Source organism: Harpia harpyja, chromosome 8, assembly GCF_026419915.1.
Source record: "Harpia harpyja isolate bHarHar1 chromosome 8, bHarHar1 primary haplotype, whole genome shotgun sequence".
NCBI lineage: Eukaryota > Metazoa > Chordata > Aves > Accipitriformes > Accipitridae > Harpia > Harpia harpyja.
In genome coordinates this window covers 11,503,345-11,529,528 of record NC_068947.1, presented here as the reverse complement: position 1 = coordinate 11,529,528, position 26,184 = coordinate 11,503,345, and the positions used below count along the sequence as shown (strand labels likewise).

At 45.6% G+C, this 26,184-nt stretch overlaps 1 protein-coding gene across 3 annotated transcripts in view; it reads left to right on the top strand.

Annotated features, from left to right (window-relative positions):
* Nucleotides 1-582: 582 nt before the first annotated feature.
* Nucleotides 583-26,184, top strand: part of AGPAT3 (1-acylglycerol-3-phosphate O-acyltransferase 3) — a 97,851-nt gene continuing 72,249 nt past the window's right edge. For all 3 annotated transcript variants that reach the window (XM_052794548.1, XM_052794552.1, XM_052794550.1), the window contains exon 1: nt 583-984. The gene's annotated coding sequence lies outside the window, so the exon portion shown is untranslated. The remainder of the gene's footprint in view (nt 985-26,184) is intronic.

Genomic DNA, 26,184 nt, shown 5'->3' with positions numbered 1-26,184 from the left:
GCCCCGGGCTCCGGCCGGCTCCGGGCGGGGGGGGGGGGGGAAGGCCCGCGGGCGGGAGAGGCCCCCGCACCTCCGTGCCGCGGCGGTGGTGGGACGCGCTCCCGGCCAGGCGGGAGGACACGGACCGCCCTCCCTGAGGGCAGCCGGCGGGAAATCGAGCCATGGCTCCGGGGAGCGACCGCGCCCGAGCGAGGCGGCTCCCCCCTCCTCACGGGAGGGGCGGGGGCAGGCGCCGCCGCTCTCTGAGGCAGGGGAGTGGCGGGGACGCGGGGGCGCCGCACTGCCCGCCCCGGGGCCGACCGATGGCCCCGCACCCGCCGGCGGGGTCCACCGGTTCCCCCCCGCCTCCGCCGCCAGCGGTCTCGGGAGGAGCGGGGCCGCGGCGAGGGGCGCCTCGGGCGGGAGCGGCGGCGCCCCCTGGCGGCCGCTCGGCGGCGGGGGGCGCAGGCGGCGGCCGGGCGCGGGGCGGGGGCGGGGAAGGGGGGGCGGCTCCGCCGCATCGCGTCCCGCCGCGGTGCGTTGCGGTGCGGCGAGGGCGGTCGGCGGGGGGTCCCGCCGCGCTGGCCGGGGCGGGGCGGGGCGGGGCCGGGTGAGAGGAGCGGCGGCGGGCACTGCCGCCCCCGCTATCTGACCCGACCTTCCCCCTCTCCTCCTCCTCCTCCTCCTCCCTCAGCGGCCCGGGAGGAACTGAACCATCGCTGCACAGGAAGTAGCGGCTGCGGGGAGCAGCGGCGGCGACAGCTGGGGCTGCCGCACTCAATGAGCGAGGCTCCCGCAGCCGCCGCCGCCCGCCCCTTCCCCGCCTCCCGAGGGCAGCGGCGCCGAGCCAGCCCGCCGCCGCCGCCGCCGCCGCCGCCGGGGGGGCACCGCGGACAGCAGCAGGCGGAGGCGGGCAAGGCCGCCCGCCCCGGGGCTGGAGGCTGAGGCGGGCAGAGGCAGCTCCGGCTCTTCCCGAGGAGGAGGCGGCGGCGGCGGGGACTGCAGGTTGGTGCTGCTCCGCCGGCGAGGCGCGGGTGCCGGGCTGCGGGGCGGGGGGAAGGCGGGCGGCGGACCCTGTCCGCACCGCGCCGTGCCGTGCCGTGCCGTGCCGGTCCCTCCGCCGCCGGGGCAGCGCCCCCCGCCTCGCCGCTCCCGCACGCTGCCGGCGGCGGCGGCGGCTCCGGATCCGCCGGGCGCCCCTCTGGGCAGGCCCCTGCGCGCCCGCCCCCCGCTGCGGCGGCGACAAGAGGAGCCGCGCCGGGCCCGGCTCGGTCCGGCGGCCGCGGTGCCGGTGCCGCCGGCAGGCGCAGCCCTTTGTGCGCCGGTGAGCGGGGGTGGGGGGGGCGGCCGGGCCGGGCCCGGCGGCGGCGGAGGGTACCCGGGTCGGGGGGGGGGGGGGGGATGTCGGCGGGGCGGGGAAGGGCACAATGGTCCCGCCGGCGCGGTCGGGCCCCGGCTGAAATTCATCCTCCCCCGCCGGGTGAGATGGACGCCCTCCTCTCCCTGGGGGTGCGGAGTGAAGGAGGCGCAGGCTGGCGGCTCGCTGGGGAGGATGGCAGCGGGGCTCTCTGCCGAGCGTGAGGGGAAGGTGGGAGGAAGGATGGGCGAAAAGTGGGAGAGCGGTTTAAAACAAACAAACAAAAAATAGAAGGAAAGCCCCTCTCCGAAGAGCCAGGCTGTACCTGGGTGCACGGCTTGCGAGTGCAAAATGGAGAAGAGCAAACCCTATTGATCTGAGAGCAGCGACCAAATAGGATGCTGTTGTGCCTGGATTCTGTTCAGATGATGCTGATGGATTTAATAAGCTGCTAAGCTAATGTGTAGGCATCTAAATCAATAAGCGCATTGATTATCCCCTTATGGCTTTTAATACACTGTATTCTAAGGGAACTTTTGTCTTGAGACTGAGTGTTACCTATTTGATGCCACACTTGTGCGTTCTTCCCCTCCAATATTTTTTCTTCTTTGACTCTTCATCTCCCCTCCTTGATTAGGCAGAGAGCGGGTGTGGAACCAGAAAGGAAAGTGGCGGAGTTTGCAGTAATCTTGCTGCTCCTTCTTCAAAGCAGTAATAATGTCATTAGCTTGTCATGTTATCAAACTCATTAATTTCAAGTCCAAAATAAACTTCATGGCCTTTCTTCCTCTCCCGCCCAAAGGGAAATAGGCTAGAGTCCAAGATGGCATGTTTGCCATCAGTGAATTGCTGATACATACAAGCAAGTTTGGGAGTAAAGCGGTAAGCACTCCACTTGTCTTGGCAGTGTTTCTTTTGCGGTGACGCTCTTCACTTGAGGCTCTTTGCTTGAACTGCAGGTCGTTTGGGTGAAGTTCAACATAATCACAGATAGGTATTTGTATTTTTATTTTTTCAAGTTTGATTCTACAAGCAGTAAAACCCGTACGGTTTCCATTCATTTTCTTTCAAGACTGCAGCTGTACATGTGATGATGGAGTTAAACGGAGTTGTTGTTGTAACCTGCAGTGAACTTGCTTTGCTGCGGTGAGCACTGGGCTGTTACAGAGCTCCTCGTGCTGTGAACAATTCTGGCCTGTGGATTTTAAACATAAATGTTCTGGTCTTCTGGTCTTTCCTGTAACTTTCACAGGAGCCCTTGGCTCTTGGTTCCCTTCTGTGTAGTCTAGTCTTCTTCCCCTTCACCTCTATTGTTACTGAACCTTTGTGGTTGAAATTATGTGTATTACGTTCAGTACCTTTTTTTCAACCTTTTTTAAGGGCAGTCTTATGTACTCTAAGAAAATTTCATTATCTCTTTTTCTCGTAATTCCCACCTTCGCCTCTCCACCCTTATACACACACTTAATTGGGGAAGGCAGGATAGAGAACAGTTGGTCTCCAGATATAGCTTGAATTCAACAGGCACCGGAAGAACGCCTGACCAGATTGTCCCTGCTGAGCACGATTAAAATGGCAGGACCACTTATCAAAACTTTGTACTGCACTGTAACAATACATTGCAGATAGCTCATTTGAGGGTGTGCGTGTTGTACCTGACAAGGGCTGAAATCAGAATGGGCTTTAGTTGAGGTGATGTTGGACAGAAATAAGGATGCTATTTCCTCTTCCCTGTGTGATTTCTTTTATCTCTGAAGAGGTGCATTAACAAACAGGACAAAATTCCACTTACAATTACAGGGAACTCTACTAGCACAAAGTGTATGTTCTTTTCCCTGCCAGAGCCAAAGCTTTCTGCTCTCCGTTAATCTTCTTACAAAATGAAACTATTGCATAGTCCCGTGCTAGCTTTGTTGTTGTTTTTTCTTTCTGCTTCTGTTTGCAGAAAGATGCATTGTTTTCAAATCCTAAATGGTGTTTTGTTTACTTACAAAACTCTTAAGGAATAATTGGATTTGAAGCTTACATTTTGTGGGGAACCAGTGTGAATTAAGTATTGCTGTTAACTGTAATGAGTTCATCTATACTAAATTTATGATCGTCATAAATTATGGTAGGCTGCTTCTATGCTTTATGCAAATACAAAAAACCCCAAGAAAGGTTGCATTCAGTCTTGCTCCTTTGGCTTATGAGAACATAATTCTTGATAGGAATGGCCAAGATACTGACAAAGAAATTTAATTATCATCTGTAATGGCTAAAAATGTCCTGTTCTTTCAGTGGGTTTTTTTAGCGTTAATACTGAGTGTTGGTGCGTACATATTAGTCTGCTTATAGTCAGTGCCTGAGCAAAGAACAGGTGACTAGGCAATCGGTATGTTGAGTGTTACAAGATAAAGAACAAAAGAAATGACAAAAAGCGAAGGGAACCCAACATTTCATTATATCTCAGACTGTTCCACTGTACCTTCTGGTGCTGAGCCCCTAGAAGTAAGGATTCTTTGTCTACGCTTGTATTTCAGGCTAATACCAGGGAACTTTTGCTTGTGAGTAGCTCTTAATAAGTAATTGATACCATCCTTTTAAGTAAAACTAAAAGGAAGGGAATAGAGAGGCATTAGAAGGCGTTACCCAAATTTCTTGTTTACTGATGATATTAACCAACATAAAATCAGAAAAAGAAACACTAATCCCAAGGCCTGTGCTGCATGCTTGATGAAGATACTCTTAAGTGTGCTACATGAAAATCAATTTGCCATCTGATGCATGATCATGTCAGGATTCCAGGAGTGAGTTAGCACCTAAGTTGGGGACCGATTATCGCTAGGACACAGGCACTTAGAGGTAAAATCAGGGTAATCTAGGAAGTGTTTAATTTGTTGGTGCACAAAACCAATAATCTCTGTTTCCGGTTTTGGTTTATTAATTGCAGTGGTCCAAATTTCAAATGGTTAAAAAGAAACAAACCCTTGCTTACGTATTTTTTTGATGCTCCTAAAATCAGTGGATATCTCTGATTTACCTGTAAAATTTCCTTGTGCCTCCAAGTCTGAACATGTTTAGGAGTGTGTAAGACATGATAGTGATGAGAAGCTGGGCACCTACAGCTGTTATACACAAGTCATAGCAGAAATGAAAGAAATGCTTGTCTGTTCTGTAAAGACCAATCTACGAGTCCTACCTTTGCGTCCGGCCTTTCACAACAGCACCTCCTTCTGCTCTGTCTTTATCTGTAGCTGTCTAACCATGCATGGGATAGACGGCGTAACTGTGCGGTTTGGTAGACGGGACATTCATCTCGGGAAGCAGGAGGCTTGGGTTCTTGTCCTTCTCCAGATGAGTATTCAGTGTTGTAAAAAGGAACCGAAAGCCACAGGGACTCTTTTTCTGTCTGTAAACCTATGCAAACCCCAAACAATTTTAGGAGAGTGTGGTGACTGGCTGTGCCAGGGAACCCTGATGCACTACCAAGGGAGTACTGGGTGGAAGTTACGATACCTTCCAGGGAAAAGGCAAGGACAGCTGTATTGAAATGATGTACGGCTCAGACTACATGAGAGTGCTGCCCATTAGACGGATGGGCAAAGGAGATGATGGGTCTTGCCTTTCTGTTTCATGCCTGTGTTTTATGAGGGGGTCGGTGTAGTCTTGACACCCTGAACTTTCCCCTAAAGTTGTTGATCTCTATGTGACATAAACCTGGGGAAAGCTGGCATTCATGGTAGATCTCCTTGCTGCATGCTATTGGTAAATCAACCCTGCTGCTCATGTTGCTTTTTTTGCCTCCCCCTCCCCACCCCTTTGCTATTATCAGGCATGCAACTTCCTTCATATATTTTGTAGGGAGAGCAGGCACGTAATTTTGGGCCGCCGCTTCTCCTGGGAATCGAGGAACTTGAGAGATAGGCTCTGTGAGGCTTGCTCCTGCAATGCTGTGGTTTTTTGTGCACCCATAGGTGCCAGTTCCTTGGTAGAGAGCTAGGATGAAATAAAGAGAAGAAACTTTCTGTGGCATCTTGGATGGGGAATGAAAGCTGTTGTACTGACTAGTCCTGATACCATTGTTTATCTTGCAGTAGTATCAATAATGTGGTGTTTCCTTTCCAGACAAAATATATGTCTATGTTCCAAAGAGTTTAAAGATCCTTTGAAGCTTTGGGTAGTGGAAATGGTAGTTCTTTCAGCCAGGTTGGTCTTCACCCTGGGTACAAACTTGTTGCCTAATTGTGATTACTGCTGTAGTTTGAGATTGCTCAGAAAAAAGAAAATGCTTATCCTTGAAGTAGGTGTTGAGCTCCCTATGTTTTATGACAATGAAAGGGCATATAGATTTCTTACACATTTGGAGTGAAATGGTTAAAATTTTCCTTACACTCGGATCCACCTCTTCCTGTATGGCAGAACATTTAGAATCCCAACACCTCCTGTGTATTTGCGTATTCATGGCAAAAAACCCCCCCTGTTTAAAACCTTCACAATGTTTCTGCATCAGTGTTAAGAGCTCTTTAATGGTTAGGCGTAAGTGGTATGACATTGGCCTCTTTCTGTGTGTAGCACCTCTTCTCCATGCAGGCAGACTTTCTCATTTGCCGTAAAGGAAATGGGATTTCAGTGAAATTTTTAGTTGCTCCCCCCGCCCCCTGTTGTTGTTCTCATGCGTTAGCATTACTTAGGTAATTATAGTGTGCTTGTTAGGAGCCCTGACAGCCTAAACTGAGTTCTTTGTCAAAAATGCAATGTTTCCCTTAATTAAGAGAGACTAGAAACAGCACCTGAATCTATTAATTAAATAGTCAAAGTTGATATCTATTTACGATATATTAACAAGCAAACCAAAATACATTTCTGACTGAAGTGTTGCCCAGAGTAAATGAGCTTCTGTGAGGCTTTTTTGTGGAGAAAAATAATCTATTGGTGCTGCAACTGTCACACATACACGGTCGTGCAAAATTCATGTGAGATCTTTCCAAATTCTATGGTACTCAGAACAATAGCCACTATTTCTTCTTCAAAGCTCTTCAGAGATGTTAAATAATCCTTGTGACAACCCTATGAAGTGAGTATTGTAGTAATTTTTTATGGATGGCAAAACAATTAATTGGCATTGTCTCCAGCTGTACTGCGAAAGTGGGATTTTCAAAGTGCTCGCGGCTTGGCCCGCTGCTAAAACTTGTGGTTGTGTGAGCAAGGGGTGGGTGAGCGCATCTTTCTGCCTCTTCTTCTAGCTGTAGCTGTGCGGATGAAAACATTTTGCAGATGCAGTGGTTGTCAGCATGCAGGTGCGTACGTGAGGCTGGACCTACACAACCTCATAAAGGATGAATTTAGCTTGTTCTAAATTATTCTGCCCATGTTGCTGGCATCACTTCTTGGAGGAGAGATGTGCAGAGCTGTTGGCTGTGCTAGTGTCTGTAAAGTTTGTCCACGTGTGAAAGTTGGGTCTCTCAGACTGACTTCAGAGCACAAGTTTGCTCGTTTGTGGGTTGAGGTCCTGGTCGGACTCTCCCTGCTGCGCTCTTGCCAGGCTTGGGCTTGCTCAGGGTTATGAGTTGCCTGGAGGTTGGGCTCCTAACTCCCTTTGATCCAAAAAGGCTGCAGACCCAGCTGTTTCCACTGCTACGTGAACACCGGCAGTATCTGCAAGCTGAAGGAGGTCTGGATGACCAGGACGTAAGTTCCTGTTTGGGTCAGACCAGCGTTGCGGCTTTTCTGCGCAGCCTGGCTTTGGTTGCTGAGAGATGTGTGTCTCCTCTTCTCCACCAGCTCTGCCTCCTGCCCTTCCCCAGGAGTTATAAATGCCACAGCAGATGGCTTGGGGAGGCAGTGCCTGTAATTACTGTGGCAAGATTTGCCTAAGCTTGACTCTCTATAAAGAACGCTTTTTTTCCCCTGGAGATTCGAAGTTGTCGGTACTTCAGATGCAGATTTGGTCTTTGCAGGGAAGCACGATGGTGGAAATGTGTGCATTATGTGCTGGTTCAAGAACAGCCTGTCTTTCCTGTTAACATAATTCATATGATGGTTTAGTGTTACCAGTTTTCAGTCTTTGCTCGCTGGGTCAGCTTTCAGGTTCCTGGTAGTGATATAGGCTAGACTGCTTATGGACCCAAATTTTGATAACAGCTGACACACCATTAAATAACACGGCTATAATCAGTTTATTTGATAAAGGTAGGTTTTTAAACCCATTAGCCTGACGGGTGGCCTTTCATCAGGTTTCAGTGTGAATGTTGTTCCTCTTCCCAGCCGAGCAGAGATGCACGGCTACATGGTTGACGCGTGTATCTTTAATGCCTAATGCAAGCGTTCATCTCCCAGTAACAGCTGTGATTGATTGATCCAACGTTATGCTGCACAGTGTGTGCTTTTTTGTGGGCCCCCTTGCTCCAAATGCCTTCCTGCAGTCTTGGGTTCCCTACCAGCATGTCTGAGCTGAACTTCTCTTGCATCCATCTGGTACCTATGGCCCTTGGGTTGTTAACCATATAGCCAGCCTCTGCTTTGAGTTGTGAGGGCTGAAACCAAGGGGAAAGAAAGGTTTTCATTTCTTGAGGTAGTGAAGATGCTGTGACCCAAACCACCCAGGCCCGCAGAGCAGTGTTGTTTTTCTTCTGGTGGTCACGGCAGAGGGTGATGCCTCTGGTTCCTCACACAGCTTCCTGGGGTTGCTCATGGTTCAGAGGGTTGGAGCCCCTCTCTTCCTAGGGAGCATGAGGCTCTTGTCTCTATTTCAAGGTTTTTTTATTTTTTTTTTTTAAATTCACTTTGCCTGTAAAGTACCTCTGGCTAAAACCATAAACAGCAGTGGGAATTTGGGCCAGATTCCAGATCCTTACTGATTCCCCCCACCACCATTGCCAGTGAAATATCCTCAATCACTGGGATCACAGGATTGAGGTGGCTCTTGGTATTTTGTGTTTTGAGGTTTTTATCTTGTCTTTTACTTTCCTGACCAACCCATGGCAGGGGGACTGTTCCGTGCCTTTTAGCAGTCTCTGCTCCTAACTAACTCTTCTGAAATTTGTAAGTGTTTTTCATGTTGAATTTGTGTGTGGCGTCGCTGTTATCTGTGGAGAGGAGAACTACTTGAAAATAGATGGCTTTCATATATAGCTAGCACTGCAGCAAGGATGTTTACGTGATCTCTCTTAAGAATTGAGATGGCTTGATCTGAAATATGATGTACTTTGAGTAATTCAGTTTGCTTTTTGCTGTCTCGAGTTGAATTGTTTTTGACGGTGGAAACTGAACTGGCTAGCTTAACTCCCCAGTTGCATTTTTCCCCAACATCTTTCTGTGATCGTATGAGACCTACCGCTGCCAAACGCTGCTGGATTCCCTTCAAGGTTTCCTGCCCAAATACTCATCAGAAAGCACTCAACGAGCCCCCTCCCTCTGCCCGCTCTGAAAGGACTGAGTTTGCATTCATTTCCTAACAACCTTACAGCAGCGTGTCTGAAGCTGAACTCCGAAGGCAGCGGCACTACTTCTACCTTCAGAAGAAGTGCCTTGGCTGCAAATCGGTAGACGCTGGGAGGTTAGGCAGCAGCAGGGTCGCAATACGCTTGCCCTGGTCCTCTGCTCTTCTTCATCTGCTGGCTGCTGCCAGGGACATGTCGTGAGATGGGGTGAGCCTTGGCTCTGCTCTGGTACAGACGTGATTGTTTGCTGCCTGGGTCCTGCTCAGCCCTAGAAGAGGCATTCAGCCTTGCATTTGAAATGAAAACTTTGGTTAAAAATGGCATTGCTTTAGCTTGCTTGCAGCTGTAGCTGTGAATTGAGGACCATAATTTAATTCATGGGAAGGGTTTTTGGAGCATAGTCTTAGAATGAAGATGTGTCCGTTAAACGTGTATGTATGCTTATGCTATTAGATGTATACTGCTAGCAAGCTCTCCTGGGTGCAGCTGTGCCTATACCAAAGCCCTCTTGATGGTACTTTTCTTTTTTTAAGTTATAAGCTTTTTCTAGCAACTTACCAATAAGATAATAAGCTTTACTGGCTGAAAAGTTTCATTTTAGTCTGTGTACTATAGGTTTTTTATGGTATACTCCAGTACACTGCTGGAGTAGTATATTGTCTTTTCAGTAGCAATATCATGCTGGAGAAAGAGAGCTGACCGAAGTAGTAGTGGTGTTATTAAAGGGAATTTTACGTAGTAGCTTGGAAAGCAGGCTTTGTAGCTTTCCAGGCTCCAGGTATCATTAGCTTTACTGGAAAAAAACAAGTTGCCTTGTTTTGCTGTTTACCTGATGAACTGGCATTCCCAGCATCATCTTGGTTATATTTCACAGTAAAAACCAGATAGACAGTGTTCATCATCACTGAAATAACAGGACCTGCTATATGCAACCCACTATGAGCTTTACCTCATTCAGGTAATGTGCCTGTACCTTTCTCTACAGCAAAAGAAAGTGATATTATCCTTTTCTTTCTTTTTCTCTTGCATTTTTTTTTTCCTGTCAATTTTTTGATGTCCTAAACCTTAAATATTTTCTACAAATGCAGTGACCTCAGTGTATGTCAAGCATCGATATGGTAGGTCTGGCTTGAATGTTGAACGTTTGGTTTTCTTTCAAGGCATTTCTGCACTAATTCTTCCGACACCAATTCAAAAGCTGCCTTGGTGGATCCCAAAGGAAGCTGTGAACTACCGGGAAGGGTTATCTATGGATAACTTGGCTTGCTGGGCCTGAGAAAGGCAGAGGATGTGTTTTTGCATGAGGGAAGCAGGCAGAAGCTTTACCACACTTGGTGTTGCATTTGAAATTAGCACTGGTCGCTCTTCACACTGCTGCTGCGAAGGAAGGCACATCCATTGAGGGTTTATAATGGCAGAGTGAAAACTTATTTTTCAGTGAAGGAACATCCAAAAAGAATGTTTCAGACTGGTTTCAGATTGGTTTAATGAGCATTTCCTTAGTTGATTTATTAAAATGAAACTTTGCCTAGATAGCTTTTTTAATTGAATATTTAAGCAAGTTGAAAGCAGGCATTTTACTGTCTCTCTTTAATTTGTGCTGATACATGGTTTAGCATAATTATTTTTTAACGTCCTTTTTAAAAGTGTGGTGCCCTCGTCCTCTTGATCCTCCTCCTTCAAGGAAAAGTGGATTTAATTTGTTTGGAGAGAAATGTCTACTGTATCGCTGCTCTGTGACAAGGAGACGTGTGGGAGGGGTGGGCTGGCTGAAAAAATTGCTGGCTTTTAAAGTGATGGGCTCAGGCCAAAAAGCTTTAAGAATGGTCTGAAGCGTACTGTGGCGTTTGTAAGCTCCCTTTCTGAACCTCATGAATTCAGTTCTAAATGTGAACCTTGCAGCATTACGCAGATGCTTCGGTTTTACTGGGTGACCTAAAATAACCAACTTACGGCTTGCTTCCCCCCCCCCCCCCCCCACTCCTCCAGCAAGCCTGTCCTTTTCTTGTTGATCGGCATTGACTTTCCTGAGAACTGGGTCCCTAAAGAGGGAATGGAGCCATATTCTTGTGTGTTCAGGTTTCTGCCTGATCCAGCATGGGGAGTAGTGGAATAGCGGAATACTCCTGGGTGGGAGCATTTTGTCACAGGGCAGATAAAACTGGCTGCTTACCTCCTATCTAATTGGCTCCTTGCTCCTCGCCAGTGCAATAGGAGTATCAACACTGAAAAAAGGTTGGCAGCATCTTTTCTAGTGGGATTGCAATTTAGTCTGGAAGGGAGGAGTCTTGTTTGCTGGTACTCTTAATCCTTCTCTTTGAATAAGATCAACAACAACAGCCTCAGTTTTTGGTGATATCATTGCCTATATTCATTTGTGCCTCTACTTACGTTGAAGTCTCTAATGCTATTCTTTAACACAGCTAGGTTGGCAAAATATCTAAGGAGAAGGAAAACCTTAGGCTTGCCTGTATTCCTACCAAATACCTGTTTTGATAATAACCGAAAATGTAGTGCTTCCGCTTAGCAGTTTGCAAACTTGAATGTGAGTCAGTCTTAGGTGGTTGCCAAAAAACTCCAGCAACTAAGCCCAAACCCTTCCCTTCTCTCTGACCCCAAAACAAAAAAGCACGCATACTAGATGGGGTTGCTTACACACTCCTGCAAAATGGTTCTACTTGGCATGAGCTGGACTATGGCATGCAACTGAAGGCATCACCTTTTAAGAAACACCTTTTCCTGCAGACAAAGCTGTAAGAAAAATTGAGTGAAAAAATTCACAGGGATGTCTAGAAAACATTACCAAAAGGAAGGTTTACAGAATGAAGGTTGTTCTACATAGAGAACACCTGAAAGCCTGCTGCAAGAGAAGAAAGGAGTGAACTGCTCTCCCTGCCCGCTGTAGAGAGGACAAGAAGTTATGAATTTAAGATGCAGAAGGGAGAGCTGGAAAGCCTTGGAAAAAGCTTTCCACTGCCAAACGGGAGTTGTGAAATCTCTGTTGCTGGAAAGAACTCAGAAAAGATCCTGGCAGATGCTTGTGGGAAGGGTTGGGGTTTGGTGCTCCTGCACTGGGGACCGGAGTGCCGGGTCCCTGGTGGGAAATGCACCCTTACGAGATGTGGGCAAGGGGCAGGGAGGAGCCAAAGAACCTAAGTTCTGGCTGTCCCTGCTCATCCCTTATGTTGCCGTGCAAAAAATGTGTGGGAGGGGGGTGGGGGGCAAGAAATTGTGGTCATGATGAAGAAGAGAAGTTGAAGGTGATGGAGAAACTTAGCTGTCAAAGGTTGGGAACAGCTGGGTTAGGTGACCTCTTGAAATCCCCTTCAGCTACACACACTGCAATTTTATTTTGGTAGAGACTCATGCTCCAAGCCTGCTCCGCTGTAGGAGCTTAGCGTGCTGTGAAATCCAGCACAGGGCAACGCTGATCAGTCTGGGCCTCAGACTGAATGACCCCAGGAAGCATATTGGTATTTTTGCTTTTCTGACAAGGGGTCCTTTTAATTAGTGGCTGTTTCATAGCTTCCTCTTTAAGTGTGTGAAACAACTCACTTGCGGTCCATATGTGTTCCATGCAGACGGTGGAGCAAAGCCTTGAAGTTGTTGACCTTGGAGATCAGCCTCAAAACTGGAGCCTGAACCCAGCTACCGGAAAGACTGTGGTGCCGTTTCCTTTTGTTTGCTATGTTTTTCAGCCATTCGGCTCTCAGTGAATTTCTGTGGCACAGAATTAATTCCTGACAACCAGCCAAAGTACCTTAGAGTCGCTCTGGCCAGAAGCGGTAACTACCAGCAATGCGTGGAGGGCACTAAACAAAAGCTGAAAGGCTGGGTAAACCTCTTTCAGAAGCTAGCCGCTATGTGCCCGCAGAATTTAAATGCAAGCACTGGTTCTCTCTACAACAGAGTACTGCTTGCCTTTTTCGTATTACAGCCATTGCACGAAGCTGGTGGGTGCTAAAGTAGTTTTGCAGAATGATAAGCAATGAATTAAAATCTGAGTCAAGTTCCTGGCTCCCTGTACTGGCGAACGCTTCACTAGCAAGTATTAGAGACGAAGTACCAGAAAATTTATGGACTGTGATGGTCTGTCACTCTGTATGAACAGAAAAGAAATACCATCCAGCTTCCTGAAATGCTTTCTTTTATGCGTGGTGTGCCTAAAATTGTTTGGCAGGACATATGGTCTTTGTGTGTTGGTAAAACACAGGCGATCTAAGATGCTCCACACAAGGAACTTCTTGTTCTTTGAGTTCTTTCCCCAGGAATTTCCAGTGCCTAACCTCGGCAGTGCTGAGCTGTCGTCGACTCTCTCTGAAAAACTCATCAAAGTGTGTGTATATCTTTAATATAAATGAGACACAATTTGCCTCCTTATGACCACAAGGAACTTCAATCTTCCTGTCGCTGACAATGGAGCGTGTGCTTAGGTAGGAGAGACAGAACTAAGATAAATTGAGCCTCTATTGAATGACTCAATAGCTGTTGGGGGAATTTGTAATGCGCTGCTTTTTAAAATGCTGTATGATTTTATGAGAGGAGAGCCCCGCTGTGTTTCTGCCTTAATTCCAGAGCAATGTTAAAATGGGATTCTGTACATTGGAAACATTTTGGATTTTACTGTTTGATAAATGGACCCCGTATCTTTGAAGACTCCTGTCTTTTGCGGATAACGTACTACTTGGAGTTCACAAATCTGGTGTGATCTGATGGAATTACACCTATGAGAGAGGGTATAAACAGCAGAAAGGCACTACCTGCACTTTGCAATACATGTTTGCTCTGGCTAGCCAGTGAGACCTCATTATCTATGTGCTTCTAAACCTGAGAATAATTATTACACAAATTAAAAACCCACTGCACTGATACAAGCCCTCTCTGCAGGGGTGTCTGTCTGACAGCAGCTGTGTTTAACAAGTTCTAGTGGCACCAAGCACATACAACTTTGTTACAAAGTGGGGATTTTTTTCCCCACTGAATTTTTTTGCTTGAAGCTTTAGCTTGCAGATGTTCTCTAGAAGAGGGTGGATCTGCTCAGACACGTGAATTTGTGCATCTCCAACTTATCTTGATCTCTTGGTGTAATTTTCTCTTGTTCACCTCCTCCTCCTCTTCCTCGTTTCATCCCACTTACTGCAGGTTTTGTCAGGGCTCTTTTTTAAGCATTTGAGTCAGTTGCCAAATTACAGTAACAAGCAGGTAAGTTTAATGCTGCGTTGCATGATAGATGAAGTAATTGTACTAGCAATGCTTAATCTTTGTGTATTTCATTTTTGTACTTCCAGAGTAATTAGGTCAGGTTTTCTTTATTGCACCTCTAACCATTTTTCTTCTATACTAGACGTATGTGGGGAAGGGAGGGGAAAGAGGAGGACCATGAAGGGAGTGAAAAGAGCCTTTAACTATTCCTGGGTTTTCTTGGATTTACATTTACGTAAGCCTGTCTGCCTTGGGCGGGGGCTGCGGTTCTTCTCTCCCGAGTCCATCATGTAGGTAGCCAGCAGACCTGAACATAACAGGTCCACGTTTGGGTAGATGCTGCCATTATTTCAGCTATGAACTAAGCCAGCAGGTTTTTCGAAGGGGTCTGGGTTGAAATAGAGGAGGGTGTGGGGGGAGATGCTGAGGGGGCTGTGCAGGTTCATCTGTTCAACCCATCGCTTTCTGGGACTCCCCATTGCCTGCTTTGCTCCAAATTCGTACAGAGCATCTCTCCTGGCCTCGCTCACTGCTTCCCGGGATCTGACTTTCACATCTTGAGTTTGCTGTTTGTCAGATTTCTTTATTTCCTCCACCATGAACTGTTGGGGTTGTTTCTGCTGCTTCCTCGCCCCTGTACCCTGCCGAGGCACTTTCCACTGCTTTGTCAGAGGATGAGAGGCTAGGATTGCTCTCTGGAGGGCTCTTGCAGGTATTTAAGAGCTGCTGCACATTTTTTAGGATGGCAATGTCTCTTCTTTTTCTCAGGAGTCCTAGTTCCCTGCTTCAGGTCTGGATGCAATCCTAATTTATGGAGAGATCCTATCTTAAGACTCGCTCAGATGTTAACTTAGCACAGACAGCTTTGCAGTTCTAGCCATGGAAGTGATAGTTTCCGCGTGTGGAGGGAGCTGTGCAAGCTCGCTAAAGACCCTGGTTATATGGGCTAGTTCTTGACTCTTAACTTTTTAAGTTGTTTGATGAGAAGTTATTTTGGGAAGAAGAATGTAATTGGATCAAAAATCAAACTTCAGCCAAGGCTGACTTATTGCGTATGGGTATGTTTTGGTTGCTGGGCATCGCTCACAATTGAAGTTGGAAGAACTGAAGTGTTCAAACTGATTTTTACGAGTGGTCTTTCCTGTTGGCAATGTGTGGCTTTCCTGACATGGCTTCATTTCAGATTCCTGAACACTATTTTTTGTTTTGTATTAAATGTACTTTTGACTGTCTAGCAGAAGTGCTTTGGTGAAAGTAATAAAGCCCAAAGGGGAACGAAACAATTTCCTTTTGGCTTAGTGTTTTTTCTATAGATCATCTGTGGCTGTGTCTTGTTTTGACCTATTTAATTCCTAGTATGAATTTGAAATTTAAAGTCCTGCCAGTGAGCAGAGTAAACTTAATAAAACACTTGGGTAATATAAGGTGGAGTACTTGGAGTCCTAAGCCACGCTAATGTCACCTTTGTTCATGGTATCATGGTGCTTCCCATCAGTAATTGCAGTGGCCTTGGAGAACGGGGTAGCAGCTCTGTGCAGGTAGAAAATGCTTTCCGAAAGCGTGCGTATCAGGTAGTTAATGTCTATAGTTAATGTCTTTGATGCCTAAAACCTGGGGTTTTGAGTCCATAGTGTATACTCTTCCATATGGGAGCCTGATTTTGCTCTTTTCTTAATAAAAAGAGAAAAAACCATCATGATCTCTCATAAAGCGGTAGTGGGAAAGTGTTGTAAATCACTTGATGTATTTTGAAAGCCTAGTGCTTTCATGCTGCTATCTTCTATTGGCCTTCTCCGCAGCTCAGTTTTCATTGTGAGCTCTTCCTCTTGTGGTCACTATTCTCAAAAGTTTCTTCAGTTATTTGGTGGACCCATACCACACAAAGTATTCCAAATATTTACTCAGAGAAAGCAGCTTTGTTTTCTGCACACTGAAATCATGTGGTCCACCAAACGAACTGGCTGGAAGGGGATAGGATGGAGGGACTGGGCTGGGTTTAAATCTAGTTGTAATCTTCCCTGCTTTAATTAAATGCTGTAGAGACTAGTGGAGCGACTCAGATATCTGAACATCTAATGTCACTTTAGGCACTCTAGGGTATTTCTCCTGGCCTGGAGCTACCACTCTTAAAGGATATAGGTTTCCCAGTGGTCTGGTGTCACATCTGCTAGTCCCATGTGGATGTTGTGGCTGTATCTTGGAAACATCTAAAAATGACACTTGGCACCTGTGTTTAGCTCTCTTCCATAAGTGTTGGTAAGAATTTCAAGGAACAACTTTTTTCTGCCTGTTAACTTAGAAGCCTTCATAACGAATGGACCTTTTCTCATACCTCAGTTGTCTTTTCACCTCCTTGCCTCAGTGTTTGTCTATGTGTTTAAAGCCAAAACCTTTAAGTGTCAATAAGTAAATACACCCAGATGTCAGTGTGTGGATTCAATTTGAGATTATTTGACTCTCATGAAGACGTAATTTCATTGCTATAAGACTCTTTAAAATTGCTCTGAAATGAAGATCTCGGAGTAATCTATGGTAATGTTCCATGGATTCAACACTGCAAATATGCAGGTGCGTAAGTGTATGAATAGTGTGCCTTCAAAGATAGATACTTATGGGACTGCAAGTGCTGTAAACCTTAATATTTTTGTTGTTGGCGGGGTCAAGAATTTTATTATGCATTAAATAGTTTCTAGGCTGCTGAGAAAAGTAGTGTCTGATTGTTTGCTTTCTTCCCTATTCCTGGCCCACAGTGTCATACCCATTTTAATGAAATGCCATGCCTCTGCTATCATGAAGGCAAAATGAGTAAGGTAGTGAATGGATTGGTATGGTGAGATTATTTTTTTTCCTAGTTTCCCACTGTCCTTTAGCACAGTAATTCCAAACAAATAAATCGGAACACTATGCGACAGCTTTGTAATAAATCTCATGTTCTAAAGAAACAAAAGAAAACATCTCCAGAGGTTTCCAGCTTTGGAAAAATACGTGTCATGTGAAAAGCAAAGTCATTTCCTAGCAAAAAGTACTTATATCTCTATGCTTTCCAATCCTCTGTTATTCACCAAAACACTCAGGTATATATTTAAGTCCTCTTGATTTCAAGATTCCCATGTGTCCTGAATGAAGCTGCTTTATTATTATTATTATCATCATTCATAAAGAGTATTTTGGACTTTGGTAAAGGGGCTGTAGTTGTAAAAGCACCTTAGAATAGAAAATACGACAACCATCTTGAGCTGCAGAAAGAATGATTAGTGTGGATATTAAGAGAAAGTGCAGCCTCTGAAAAGCAGTCACATCAAGGGTGCAAATCTGGGTAAAGATTCATGGAGTCTCTAAATGTCATTGATCCATTGATCTTGGTATCTGAATGCCTATCTCAAATGAAGGTGATACAAGCTACTTGGTCAGTAAGCACTGAGTTTCTATTAAAACTCTTTGTATGTGGGTGCATATAAATGGTCTAGATAGATTCAGTTGTTTATTATTTTTAGTAAGCATTTAATTTTTTAAATACCTTTCCAGGAGGGAAGGCATACAGTGGAAGAAGAGGAGAAGGGGTTTTTTAAGCATATATTCCTTTTCTCTTAGTTTTTTCCACGTCCAAGAGACTGACAGTAGCATAGTTGGCTGTTTTTAAGAGTCAAGCAATAAACAGAGCTTTAAGCCTAGAAATAAATAATTAGAAACCTTCCCTCCAGCTCAGTAACTCATGCCCATCTCTGTAGTAACCAGCACTTCAAATGATGTTTAATCCAGGTTATTGCACTGCTGAAAAGCAAACATCCTTCTCTTTGGAGTGCATCAAATGCTGGCTGCAGTTGTAGTTAATGTGTCTGATTTCAGAAGGTGTTAACTGTGTGCTTATTTTTACCTTTTTTTCTTTGTCTAAAAATCAGCCAGTACTTTGTATGTGGGTCAAAATATATTCTATTCACCAGTACGTACATTGAAAAGCAAAAAGTCTTACAACACTATAATGAAATGGGTAAGTACTACTATAATTTGTTCTTTCTAAATAGTTCAAATTGTGTTTGAGGATTGTAATCAAATGCTGCTTTGTGGTGTGACAAACCACTGGCCGTGGGGCTGAGTGTGTTTCCAGGGGCTGGATGTAGCTTGGGTAGGAGGCGGCAGCAGAACCTGCAGCACCGTGGTCGGGGCTGGGCAGCGGGGCAGGACACCGGCTTGAAAAACCAAGTCTGGTACCTGGTGAAATGCAGTCGTGAGAAATCATAACCGTTCCTTGTGACCTATAAAGCACTCGGAAAGAGAGATCTGCTCGTACTGACTTGCGCTGGTCAGTAAAACTTGAAGTCTATGACAGAGTTTCTCAAATTCACCTGCTCGCGTGTAAGCAATGCCAGGGTTGGCCTCAGAGATCCAGAGGGCACTTGTATGTTTGCTTTACCTGTGCACTTTACCCTGATTATGTGACTTTTCCAAATGGTATTTATATTTCAAGCAACATGAGATTGCGGCTGGATCTTTGGAGGATGTGAGCGGTGGCGTGCGCGCAAGGGTCAGCACATGCTTGCTGTTCCTCGCTGGACGTGCTCCGCACCAGCACGGGCTGGTGCCAGCCATTTCAGCCATGCCTTCCTGACCTTCTGACATAGTAGCTGCTGGACACATCTGGCAGGGTGTGCAAACACGCAAGCGTCTGACCGGCTGTCTCTCGCGCTGGTGGTACTGTGGGGCGCTTCCTTTGCCAAAGAAGCCCTGGACGAAGGAGAACGTGTGAACGCGGAGCCGGCCGTCCCGTTGGGGCGCTGAGCCTCAGCGGCGCGAGGTGAAGTCTCGCGAAGTGCAGGCGTCGGTGAAGCCGTGTGGTTCCTCGCCTCCCGGAGCAGCGGTCCCGGTCCTGGTCCCGGCGGTGGGTCAGCCAGCAGCGCTTCTCACGGACCTCCTCCGCGGGCCCAAGCCTGCCTGCTTATTTAGCAGCTGCAGGTCTTGGGTGCGGCGGGGTTACCTGTTCTCTAGCAAGAGTGGTGCAGCCTTCTTTCTCGGTTCGCTAAAAGCGGATTGGGATTTGATATTTTAAGGTGCCAGTTGTGCTAGGGGGCGAGGCGGAGCTGGGAACTCCTAAAAGGAAAGCTGTAATGCCTCTAGATGTCCACTCTGACGTGTGTATTTACCACTGAATGCGGTATACTTAGGGTGCTCTGTCAACGTGGAATTTTATTCTCCATGTGCCAGTAAATATTTTAACCTTTAATTATTCATATTATTTTATTGTTTTATGGGTTCCATATTCCTGAAACAGCAATCCTTTTTTAAATCTCTCATCCACTTAGAAGTTGTCTTTACGTATGAATTTCTGTTTCCCATGAGGATAATAAGGAGATGGCTTTTGCCTCCCATGATATATAGAAATAAATGAATGTGACAGATGTAGAGAGGCATCTCACTTTTCTTTTTTTTTTTTTAAATTTTTTAAATCTTGTAGTTTCTGAGTATGGTGAGAAGTGGCTCTACTGTTCCATTTTAGCCTCTTGTGGCATCTGGGAAATGAGAATGAGGGGAAACCTAACCCCTATGCTTAGACTGACAACGAGGTGTGAAAACAGGCTTCTGATATGTAGATGCCATGACTGTCTTTCATGGAGCTTGAAGGCGGACTTACAGCAGCACCCAAATGTGTCACACTGAAATAAAAAAAAAAAAAAAAGCCTGCTTCCTCAGTACTTAACTGTTCATTTCTCTTTTTCCTTTGCCCTTCTTTGTGTTTAAAAAACCAATTTTATTATTTTCTTTCTCTGTATAAAACACTGGCTTATTTGGACAATGTTATTTTCTTACAGTCAAATGTTGTGTTATCTTTTTTCTTTGGTTTTAAAATTTTAAAAACCGTGCTGTGAAATTAATCTGAAAAGCAGTAGGTAGATTAAAAAGGAATACTCTTTTTAACACAAGTAACGGAGCTCCCAGGAGCAGGGCGATTGGAAGCAGGGGAAAGCGTGCAGGCGAGAAGGAATAAGTCTCTTTATGAGTATGACGTTTAACACTTAAAAGCCTTTCCGCATGGGGCACGAGTAAACTGCCAGCTGTCTTTAATGGTCAGGAAGAATTATTCCCCTTTCCTTGAGTCATTCTGTAGTCATTCGAGTATATCTTTACATTAGCAAGGTTTTTTTCCTGTTTCTCTTCCTTATACCTCCAAAGTGAACACTGCTTAGGACCACTTCATGCAGTGTGGGGATCACTGTGCTGATCCAGAGTAGTATTACACGAGCTGTAAAGAGACTGTTTGGGACTGGGGCGGAGGGGGACGACGACATGTCTTTGAATGTCTGTGGTTATTGTGGGGGTTTTTTGTCTTTGTTTTTTGTGTTGTTTTTTAAATCTCGAGTGGTAGAAGCTGTGTGGGTGAAACATACATGTAGGTGGAAGCAAAAGGGAACGTACCAAAACCCTGTTTTTACTCCCCTAAGACTTTTAGGAGGCTTATTTTCCCTGAGTTTGAGTTTTGCCCATGACTTTTTGTGTGTATGTATGATGCTGTGTGTATTTTCTGCCTTTTTCTGCCTATGGTAGTGCTCAGTTGCAGAAAGTGTAAGCTTTTATGCAGTGTTTATCCACTTAGAAGTTTCTGTTTGTGTGTGTTTTGCTGGATGTGATTTTTTGGAGCAAAGATAGGAGTAAACTCGGATCTGATGAGGAGTTGAGCCCTCTGTCCGCCTCCCCCAGCAAGTTACCACCCCATACCTAGCAGAGGTGAGAGAAGCATGCTGTGCTGCCCTAAATAAACTTTCTTGCTGTGTTCAGAGAGGCTGATTGCTTTCATTGATAGAGCTGTAAGTGAGACAAACCAGCCGGCTTTAAAGCCTCTGTGGCTAATGAATCAGTCAGTATGTTTTGATCTGTCCTATATGGTTTACCACTTCAGCTACTCTTGACTATAAAGATCTGGACTTACACCACTATGTGGCAAACACTTTTAATTTGATTATTGTTATTTGATCCTGTAGTTGTTACTTAAAGAAGCCAACAGAAGGAGCCCAGCTAGGTAGTCCCTTTCTTTCTGTGCTTTTGTGTATCTATACCTGGTATCCTGGTGTCTCCTTTCCTTTCGCATATATCGCAACGTCTGCCCACATCTGATCCCCCGTAGAACTGGTGTCCAGGTAAAGTTTCGCTGCTGTACCTTGTCACGGAGCTCAAAACAATGAAGTGAATAAACAACGGCTGTATTGATCGAGGCAGCATGCAAAGGAATACAGTGACTTTAGGACAGGGGATCACTAAGTGTAAGGATTTGTCACCTGGAAGAATCAGGCTACGTGTGAGTGTGACTGGGGGCATGTTTTGGGTTAGCGTTTTTCTGGCTTATTGTCACATGGCATTGTGTACTGCCTACACAATGCAAGGCTGGTTGGAGTACCTCATGGCAAGCTGGACCCAGGTTCTCTGGTACGGGGAATTTTGCGCTTGGAAAACTCACCCTTGAAATACTCAGTGATTTGAGGAAACAAACAAACCAACTTGCCTCATGGCCCCTCCTTGCCCCCTCTCCAGCCCTGGTCTCCTGCATGGAATTGGTTTCTCTTGTTCTGTTTCTTATCTTCCTCCCATGCATCTTCAACTAAAAGAAATAAAATGATTATGTACATACTTTTGCTTTCTCTTTTTAGGCTGCTTTTACTCATTCTACTTCATTATCAGTGTGTTTTCTTTGTTTCCCTCTATGTCTCTTTCTATACTTTATCTTACTTTCTTTTCCTGTTCCTTTTTTGTCCCCAAGCCCCTTCACACACCCACTCATTGGGTTCTTGGGTCACAAGCCAAAGGTAGAGGGTGTAGGAATTATCCCAGGGTTAACCCTGTGTCTCATAAATCTGTATGCAAACTATAACTTGCCTCCACTAAAAACTTCCAGACTTGATTTAAAAAATGGTTAGTCATGAACACTATCCCGGCCCTTGGTAATTTGTTGTAGTGGCTGGTGATCTTTGCTGAAGTACATGACTTGTGGCCTTAATTTTTTTAGTTTCATCCAGAAGCTGATGGCTCTTGTTTACCAAACTTTTGTTCCAGCAGCTGAGGTTTAATCTGCTGTAAAACTTTCTTCCATGCAGGGACTTAGACTGTGATCAAGTTTGTGGTTTTATTTATTTTTCTTTAAACTTGAGACAGCTGTCCTTGTTGAGTCTCCTGCTGAAGACTTGTTTTCTGGTGGTTAAAATTGTTTGTGAAGCTCTTCCGTGCACACTTTTCAGCCTGTGTACATAATCCTTGAACTACCAAAGGCAGAACTGGATATGGGTATGTGGATGCATGACAAGCCTGTCTCCTGTTTGTATCAGCCCCTCACTACAGCAACTACCCTGTTTCTTTCTCCCACTTCACCCCATTGCTTCTCGAGCACCTCCGTGCATCTTCAACATCTTTGTTTGCTCTCGTTTCTTCTCCTGCCTCTCCTATGGAATTCCCTTTACCTGCTCTGCTTCCCATTGCTCAAGGACTGTCCCAGCTTCTGATGATGTGCATATTTTCCTCTTCACCATTTCCCGAGGACCTAACTTTTATACCTTTGAGTAGAGGGACTGACTGGTTTGAAAGCCATTGAGCAAATACTGGAAGACTGTTAGTATGGTTCTACTCTTCAGGCTGGCTTCGGAGGAAGCAATGATCCCAAGTCACGAGCCTCACCAGGCTTGGGAATGAGCTATGTACGTAGAGCACTCCCTTTGTTTTCAGTGGCTCAGTATTTAGAATTTTAAAAAGCTACCTCTTTGCTTTTCCAGGTGCCTGTCAAGGCTTTTGCGGGGAAAGTAGTCCTTTTGGTCACTTGGAAGAAAAACAGTGGAAAAAAACCAACAGGGCTCGTACACAGGAATCAATATTATTAAAAGCTTGATAGGCAGAGTGTAATAGTTTTATTTGTACTACAACAGTAAGGCCCCATTTGCTTTAAGCCTTATAATTTGCAGGGCTTGAAATATGTCTTGGAGGCTGTTGATTTCTCAATTCACAAAGGTAACTCTGGAAGATATTTGAGGAGAGCAAGTGGGGTTTTTTTTCCGCCCTTCAATTTGACAGTTGGACTAAGCCTTTTCTGGGGAAGACTATCACTTGCCTTGGAAAGGTCATTCCTGTATTCAAATAACAGTACGCAAGAACAGAAAACTCTTTCAGAGCAGGTGTCCAGAGATGCAATAGAAGATACCTGCTTGTCTCTTACTATACCTGTCATCACAGAAATCTAGTGAACGAGTCTCCAGTTGCCAGCAGGAGAAAGAAGTTACAGCGAACAATAAATAAGAAGCCCACGGGGAGCACCCAAGGCATTATCTTTCACACAGACTGAAAGCTCTTTTCTGCTGTGCAGAAAAAGAATAAATAAGTAAAACTTTAGTATGCCACTGGTGGGACACATGTGAAGCATTAGGAAAAATTAAAAGATCGGGTTACTTGCAGTTTGTGCTGAAGTTAGATACTTATCTCTATGCTGACAGAATTGAGAGCAGGTTTTATTTACTTTTTCAAAGAAAGGAGAGGATCTGCCAGTCTGGCATAGGAATACAAACCCACTTTTGTTCCTCAAAGTCTAAAATTGTGTGGTGAAATAGATTGTATTATGTGAAAATCCCTTGGAGCATATGTACGTTCGCGGTTGTAGTTTTTCATTACGTGGTTCTTTGCCTTTGCATGGAAAGTACATCAGTCCTGGAGGTGGGTTATTACCAGTCATTGAAAATGTTGCAGGTGGGAAGACTGTAGTAGTCCAGCAGTAAGCTAGTGTTTCGTTGAACAAAAATGTGAAATGTATTTTTGTTCCATAAGATTTCTCTGTCCCATTAAGGCAGCTTGGAAATAAAGGCCATCAAGCTGAAGCTGGCTTGTACCTTTTATTATGAGTCTAATGTAACTGATCTGTGACCTGGCTGGAGGGGCAGGAGGATGCTGATCAAATCTTTGTAACCGAAAAAAGCCAGTTAGAGAACAGTGCTTATTTATCAAAATTCCTCTTGCAGGCAAGAGTACCTGGGAGCTTTATTGTGTGTGATGAGTAAAAAATTCAGCTTGTGCAGGTTGTTTTTTTAATAGTGGTGCTAGATTTTCATATGAAGTACTGATAATACATTTTAGATAAGGGCTTGTTCCACATAAATACTTCTGTGCAGGCATATATTTGCATAAAGTTTGTCATAAAAGTGAAATAATCCAGAACATGTCCACCTGATGGCTTTGAGCTACCTCTCTTCGAATTAATACACTTGCATGGCAGCTTGGCTTTGCAAGATTAGCAAACCGTGGGCACTTCTCTTACCTGCTGTTTGGTCTCTGTGCTCTGCGATTCACTTTCCAGTGTGTTGTAGGAAGCTTTTCTAAGGATGCCAGATTTCTCCAAATGTGAGCTCAAATACTGGTTCCTGTGATTCTTCTATCCTTTCCATTTCCGTTTTTGGGTTGCTGTCAGACAGCAAGGTGGAACCATTGCTTGGTGGCATGATCCTGAGAATCATTAAGATATTTAACCTGCAGCACGCGTGTGTGTGATTGCGCAGCCTGGTTGCTCAGGCTGTTCAGCTGCTGTGCCTGCTCGGCTGATATGGGTGGAGGAAGAAATCGAACTGCTGCTTTTGGATGCCCTTACCTGCAGCAGCCTCTCCTGGAGATGTTTTTGCATATGGAAATGATTACGGCGTGATCGGTAGAGATAGCTGCCCAGGACAAGGGCAGCTGCCGGTGGGGGCACAGCCTCTGCGTGCTGAAGGTCAGCTTGGCAGCGCTGGTGCTGGTGCAGGGGAGCTCTGCGCGGGAGCACACGGATGTGATGGTTGCCCTCTGCCTGGCTGGCTGTGCAGCCGTGGCTGCCTGGGAAATTGCTGTGTATCACTGCTCCTGATCCGTTGCTTCCCAGTACAGCATCTGCTTTTCATGTAAAGAGCTGCTTGGCAGTAGGCTGAAGGGCATTAGTGTAACAGTGGCTCCAAGAGTGTCTTGGGGTCACTGGTAGTTGAGCCTTCCCTTTCCCAACCAGGCTTCCTGGTGTGTCAGTAGAGAATTGTCCTTAATCTTTTTGGAAATTCACTAACTAGCAGAGGCCCATGATGTCAGGATCCTTAAACTCATTCCAGCATCTTTGTCAACGAGAAGAGAACTACTTCTATAGAAAGACATTTTTCCGATGGTTGCTCTGGGCCATGGCTTGCTTGCCATTCCCATGACTTCAGCATTTCCCAAGCAGTGTTTTTCTAAGGCGGATTGGCAGCCTGGAGGATTGTAGGGAGAGCGTTCATGGCAAGGCTTGGCGCTGCAGTCTTGAGGGCTGCTTTTTGGGTGCTTGAGCTTGTCAGCGAGGGGAGTGGGAAGGGGGAAAGGTGGAAGCCTCATTTAGCAGAAGAGGTGCAGTAACCTCTGCAACACACTGAAGAGGCAAGAATCCATGGGACTGTATAGTGGCTCTACCTGGGGCTTTGCACGCCTGTTCTAGTCTGAGGGTTTTTAAAGTTTTTATAAAATAATATTATAGAAAACACTTAGAGGTTATTTTGCATTTAATCTTATGAAAGGTTACTGAGTGAAGTTAACAATGCAGACCTTAAGCCAGTGGACGTCAAGCTGCCGCAAAAACTATCCTCAAATTAGAACAGGTTTCATGAAATACAGATGTAGATATGTCACAAGCTCATTGCTTTTGCATGCACATGATTGACACTATCCTTAAGAGGACTGCATTGATATAGGTTTCCCTTGATCTTTGCCATGTGATAGAGAGTGTTTTCTGTCTTGCTCTTGCTTGCATGTGCAGTAGCAAAAGCCTTGGGTTTTGCTGTTCCAGCATTTTGGAGTTGGAAATCCTCTGGATTTCTGAAGGCAATGTGCTTGTTCCTTACATGCTGTAGAATGTGCTTGGCTGGGGATGATGATTTTGGCCAAGAACACTGCACCAAAATGTTTTCCACACTATGGGCTGCTCCTGCATCAAACTCAGCAGCTGTTTCCTCACGTTGCTATCTTCTGCAGCGCTGTCCTCTGCCAATTCTCTCTTCTCTCCCTAAGGAGAATGCACACTGGTGAGCTGATTTCATCAGCCCAGTGATTAGCTGTGCTCAAATTAGTCCCTTCCCCAGGCTTCAGAGTATTGTCCAAACATGAACAGGAATGAATGGTACTAAGGTATTAGTGTACATCTCTGGTCAGGATTTATCCTCAGTGTTTCTGAGGGTCCTGTTATCCCATTTGGAGGTGGAGCCATTTCTGTCCCCTTTTGCAGGC